Raw genomic sequence first — 6,435 nt, 5'->3', positions numbered from 1 at the left:
ATAGCAGTAGAAGCAGTGGTATTTGAGGAAAAATTTTCCTCCCTAGTCACTTATTAGAAGATAAATCTTTACAAAATATTGAAATCCAAATTCAAAGAACAGTAAATATGCCTAGCTTTGAGTTGCCACACTTTGAATTCTCTTTCTTTTTTATATATTCAAAATCTTCATCTGCATTGGAAAGCTTGGTCTCAAATAGCTACTTTTTCCATACAATACACATTTTAGATCGCATACTTCCAGGTTTGGCAAATTCACCCCAGGATGAGTTCATTCTCCCCTCTTTTAAACCCTCACATGTCACTCTGCATCCCTACCCCTGCTATGTTCTGTTTGACTGGAGCATTGAATTTCTTGCTCACAGATTACCAATCACAGGGAAAGAAGCTGGAATGAGATTAGACTTGATGCGCTGGGGTGCTGTAAGCAATCTCCATGTACACACATGTGTATGTGTCTAGATCCCATGCACGGACACAGAATAAAAAACCTGAAGTTTCAGGTACTTTTTACTGGTGAAATAGCTGCAGGGTGACTGAGATGAATCAAATGACTTGAAAGAACAAAAGTTCAGGGAAATAGGCACAGCAATAATCCCTGTGATTTGTGAACATCGTGAAGGATTTACCACATTCTTGCATCAGTTCACATGATAAATTAGCTTTGGTCACCGCCTTCTGACTCACCATGAGAACTGATTTGCAAACCTGAGGTATCGGAATCTTAAATTATTCTGTTTATTATTGATGAATAGAAAACCATTGTATTAACATTCCCTTATTTTTATTTAAGATTTAAGATTGACTGAAAATGAAAGTTGTTAAGGTAAGTGTTCAAGTTGTACTTGGCATATATTATTTTCTTCTATTTGCAATTCCCAACACTGTCTTTCAGCCTTCCCTTATTTTAACTGTTCTTTTTTTCCCCAGCTCTTCAGATATGCAACAGCTTCATTTCCCAAACAAAGAAAAACTTCAAATTCTCGTAAAATCTGATGTTTTCCGCCCAGCTACAGCTTCCCCTTGGTAATTTGCTTTTGTATATGACTGGAAGGTCCTGGTTTCATGTTCCCTGTTCTCAAAGGAGTGTGTCAAAATCCCCTTCCCATTCTGGCCTTGTGCCACTGTTTATCCACAGGCACTGGCATATGCAACGGGTGCTGTATTGAATGGAGCTCCTCATGTTTTCCCCACAAAAAGCGATCTGCTGATTCACCTTGAACTCCGCCCAGGGGATGAGTGCGATAACTTTAGTATACTGTGCTGTCCCACAACAACAAGGACTATCTGCAATGGAAAGAGTAACATGAAAGAATGGAGAGGGAAAGACTGTGTTTCATGAAACCAAGAACCTGCTGTGAAGGTAAGTGTTTAAAACTTGTAGAAGGACACTGTCAAATTACCATGACTTGCTATTGCATCTATTATAAAATCATAATAATAGAGAGGGCACTTCTGTCTGCTAAAGTAATTACTTGCTATGTTGCTTATAATTAAAGAAAAATAAAAACCATATGACAGAACCAGCGATTCAAGCATCTAATAAGCTTTGATAAACGGCTTCTGTAGAGCTTGTGCAAATACAGATTAACTTTAAAAATGCTATTATCCCCAGCAGACAGATGTTCAACTACTGAAGTCGAGAGACAATCACAGATAGTAGATTGCATGCTGAGTGGTGCTGAAGGGTTGTCAGTGAAGATACACATGTTGAGGACTTTGAATAGCTCTCCCTGGCTCTCTCAGTGCCAGAAGCCTCCTTTTGACAAATCTGCATCACATTTGAAGGAACAGTGAGGAAAAGTACCTTACCCAGTCAATCTCTCCTGGGACATGTCACACTCATGGGAAGACACAGAGTTTGTTCATTTGAGGTGGTCATGGCTTGAGGTTGACCTGATGTTACCTGTGTGGTTTCTGTAGCTTTAGTCACTCAGTACAATAAAAGGCTCACTAAAATTTTGAATCTTGACTGTCAGGCTGTACCTTTTCTTTCTCAAATGATACCAATGCACAGAGAACAATGCTAGAGTCACAGAATTTCTTCTGTCCAGGGTAAATGTTCAGTCTAGGGACCAAGTTAGGGCACAAAATCCCCTTGTCTGTTGTAGTGAAAAAGCTTATATCCTTCCTACATGCTTAAAATTATGATACAGATGTTGTGGTACTTTCCTTAGTAATCATATATATGGTAGATCATTACAACAGTTTTAGGAAAACCCAAAGTTTCAATTGCTTCTCCTAGTTTATGTTTTTGCAGTTTCTAAATTTTTTGAACTGGAAATAGTTAAGTCAGCTCTCACTTTAGTTTGCAGCCTTGTCTGTGTAGTCTGCAGTAGGCACTGAGGCTGACAAACAGTTATGAAAAACTAGATGAGGAGATTAATTTGCTAATGATTTATTAACATATTTATGTATGGGGGGAAAAAAAAGGAAAAAAAAGTCACGGTATGGCTGAAACCCTGTCTTAAACCCTAAATTTTACTCAAAACTAACCTGTTAACATCCAGGCAATTGCTATATTAAAAAAAAGTTAAAATGTTACTATTTGCTCCAGTTCTTCAATGTCCTGAATTATTAGTGGAGGCCGAAGAAGAATGAAAAACTGAGCCCCAGACGGTGATGAATATTTCTATGAGAAGTGCTAAGCAATTGCAATAAATCATTATGAAAAGTGGGGAACGTGTGAAACAGGCAACAAATAACTGGAGGGCACTTTTTTGTTACCGGTCTGTATGAACGTCTGCTTGTAACCATGGCAACTGGAAGGCCACGTTTACAGCATTGCTACCAACAAATATTGAAGAGCACCTTACAGCACTTTTCTCATTCAAGCAATATTGGCTGCTTTCCCTGCTGTGCCTTACAGACACGTCCTCTGACCCCAAGCTCCTTTCTTCACAGGAACAATCTGCAAGAGAGCCAGCTAAGCCCTACAAGTCTGCATTCCTCACTCCTCTCAAGTGGACTGGCACGCAGCATTCCATTTTTCTCATTATTTACTCTGTTTTCAGTGATAACATTGAAGTTTTACAAAGTGGTCCAGCTTACCCACGTGGGACAGGAGGATAACTCTGATTTAACAAAGAGGCAGTGTCGTCCAGAAGTGCAGTAAACATTGTGATAATCAAAGGTCAAATGATGCACTGAGATGTTCATGCCCACTTACTTTTGGTCACTGTACCAAAGCATTCTGCAGTGCTCTGGAACAAACATTTTGGAATAAAGGTAACAAAAATTCAGTTTCTTCTTTTCTTTTGTCCATAGACTCCCTAAGTGCTGTCTGGATCCATGTCTTAAATTAAATGATTACAGGCACTTTGCCTGTAAATGTACATTCTCTAACATATGGAATTATTTGAAATCTAACATCAATTCTAAAGTCCATATTTTTTTGGTGGTGGTGCTGGTCTTTTTCCTTATTGGCCTATAATACTCTCTAGATCAGAAACCGTTTCCTGTTTTCATCAAACAGATCTCCAAATAACAAAACTATGAGTAGAAACCATGTCTCTGGCAATCTACATTAGAGGTTTTGGTTAGTGGAATGGAAGTAACAATGTGTTTCTGGTATAATATATATGTATGGCAGCCAGCTGTTGAGGTCAGAAAAAAAACCCTGGCACTATGCCAGACATGTTTGCCAGACGTACTTTATTTCTATTTGCAGTGATAAAGAGAAAAATGGAATTTTTTACAGGCTAATAACTTTTTGATAACGTAGAGATTCTAACACTGTGTTTTGGAAAATGTGGAATCATAAAATATCCTGAGTTGGAAGGGACCCACAAGGATTTTTGAAGTCCAGCTCCTGGCCCTGACAGGACAGCCACAATGATCACACCATGTGACAGAGTAAATATAAATCATCAAGGATCATCATTGTTTTCATTTTTCTGCCATGGTAAATTGAAATTACCTGTATTTGAGTCAGTTTGGAGTCATAAAAGCAAATTAATATAAACAATTGGTGCTTAGTACTATAATTTAATCTTCATAGTGAATTTTAAATCTTTCTGCTGCATGAATTGTTATTAACATTAAATTCTTCATCCAGATGGAAATTTCCTATATAATAGGACTTGTTTTTCATGGAATGTGATAGTAAAAAATAAAAAAAAATTACAATGATTGTTCTGATTTTTCCACTAATATTCATCAATAGCCATATTTCATTCCTAGTACTTAGTACTTATCCTGCATGGGTTCTCAACACTCTTTATTCTGTACCTATGTTTTCCTCTGTGATATAGAATCTATTGCCAAATTTTATGAGAAAAAGGAAAAATATTATAATGGTTGAACTGATCAAATTCACAATCATTTCTGGGGTTTTTGAAATCTGAATGGCAAGCAGATTCTGTAAACCCATCTCTTACACTTGCTTCTCACTCTAGGAGTTTAGTTAGCATCATGAAATGCCCACATTTGGCATGAATAAGAATCTATCAAGTAAAATAATTTTTTTTAAAAATCCTACTTTTAAGAGAAATTGCTCTGAGTTTGGAAGCACTTGCTTCAGCAGTTGGCAATTCCACCTTCACAGTCAAATATACTAGTATAAAAAACTCTTTCAGTCCCTAAATGCTGATTTGATAAAAAGAATGTGAAAGAGGAACTGTGATTTTAATTTTCAAGGAGCTGAGGCCTCACAGTTGGTGCAGATTTAATTTAAAATATTGAGTTTTCACTACTTTGGGGGTCCAGGTTGTGCTGTTTTCTATAATTGCCCTGATGCACAATTACCTAGAATTAAAGAATTCAAAATATTTAAAGGAAAGAAATGAAACCAAGATAATGTCAAAATCATTAAATCCCCAGCTGGGAGGAAGAACCACTCTCTTCCAGTTCCTGGAAAAAAGTCAAAGCTGCCACAAAGTGCAAGTCTTCCAGCTACTTGAAACTAATAACTAGACCTTTGTCGTGTCAAGAGCTGTGAAGGACAAATGCAAGCTGTATACTCCCTGAAATGTCTGGATTTGGGGGGTATCCATAGCTGGGATTTTTTAATCTGCTTTACTTACAGGAGAGCTGCTAAACAGCCTGAGAGACATCCTGCTGAGAGACACTCTGGCCTTTATCCCAAGCACTGCCTACCTCTCACTATATTCCACTGTGCTTCTTGGGAGTTTGCAACAAGGTAAAGCAGATCTTTATAAATGAGCATGAAAATGCTGCAGGTGCGCAAAAGCTCTCCCTCAATAGATACTGTGTGTGCAGAGACTCCTGCTCACCTGCTATACAAAAGCAAGCATAACATGAAGAACATATAGAGTATTAGGCTGTTTTTGAATCAAGACCCTGCGTTATTAGACTAAAAAATACAGGTTTTCTTCCAAATACCAAGTGTTTGATTCTTATTTATAGGCCTAGCTCACTGAAAGGAAATGTCCCTCTATGTACAATCGGGTGGCTGACGTCCTTTCATATAATTTTAATTTTACTTTTTCTGAATGGGAACTGGCCGGGGAATTGCGCAAAGACATTTCTGTCTCCCAGCTTCCTATTTCATATGACTGAAGCAATGAGTTCAGCACAGCATGCTGGAGAAAGGGCAGATTGAACAGATGATTCAGAGGTGAGATGAGGACAAATGTATGTTTGGATTGGGGGGTGGGGAGCGGGTGGTGCTTGAGTTAACTTTTACAAGGCTTTCACAAATAATGAATTTTATTTTTGTTTTCAAACTCAGCTTGTTTTCCTGAGTATGAAAGAATTGCTGGAAAAATTGTTTGCATGCAGCTACTTTCATAATTAGCAACAACAATTCATTATATAAATTCCACACAGCTACTACTTTTTCTCACCAATGTTAAATAGTTTAGTTGAGCACATGCTATATATGTCCTGATTTGGTTGATTTAAAAATATTTACCATATTCTGTACCAAAACAATATGGAAAACACAGCTTTGACTCAGCAGAGATTTTAGTAGTAAATAGCTCAGAATAATTACTTAAGAGAGGTTTTAATCTGCTTGATCATGAAATATTCATGGTCATACATAAGAATAAATGTCAGTACTGCAACATCTTTTGATATCTAGGACATTACCTGTGAATTGCTCGAGCAAGTATTTCCTTGCAAAGGCTTAAGTAACATTTCTGCCTGCAGGAATGTGCTAAACAGCTTTGTGTGTGGTGCTATCCTGCACTTTCCTGTAGCAAAAATCCTCTTGGCTGAGGTTATGATTGTTATTCTCATCACTGGCTTTTGTAAAAACAAGGGTAATGCTTGCTGGTGAGCGTGGGTTTGACTTTTGAGCCCTGTAAAAAACTTGCACAATACTCAACATCTTACATTTGCATGTAATCTTAGTACAAGACAAAGCTCTTTCTTGTTTAAGGCTGTCTATTGTACAGGTACCATATCCTCAAACTAAATGGAGAAAAGTTAGAAGTTTCATGGGAAAAAAAAATTAAAAGTCTCCCTAGTT

General features: G+C 37.5%; 1 long non-coding RNA gene across 2 annotated transcripts; it reads left to right on the top strand.

Annotated features, from left to right (window-relative positions):
- Positions 1-521: 521 nt before the first annotated feature.
- Positions 522-5,691, top strand: LOC116450517. 2 transcript variants are annotated; one of them, XR_004242815.1, is made up of 4 exons: positions 522-825; positions 930-1,362; positions 1,618-3,227; positions 5,026-5,691. It is a non-coding gene; the product is annotated as an uncharacterized LOC116450517 (long non-coding RNA). The 2 variants fall into 2 exon arrangements; XR_004242817.1 differs by lacking the exon at positions 5,026-5,691 and having other exon boundaries at positions 525-825; positions 1,618-3,241.
- Positions 5,692-6,435: the final 744 nt, after the last annotated feature.

Source organism: Corvus moneduloides, chromosome 1, assembly GCF_009650955.1.
Source record: "Corvus moneduloides isolate bCorMon1 chromosome 1, bCorMon1.pri, whole genome shotgun sequence".
NCBI classification, from domain to species: Eukaryota; Metazoa; Chordata; class Aves; order Passeriformes; family Corvidae; genus Corvus; species Corvus moneduloides.
This window is presented reverse-complemented; position numbering and strand designations above follow the sequence as displayed.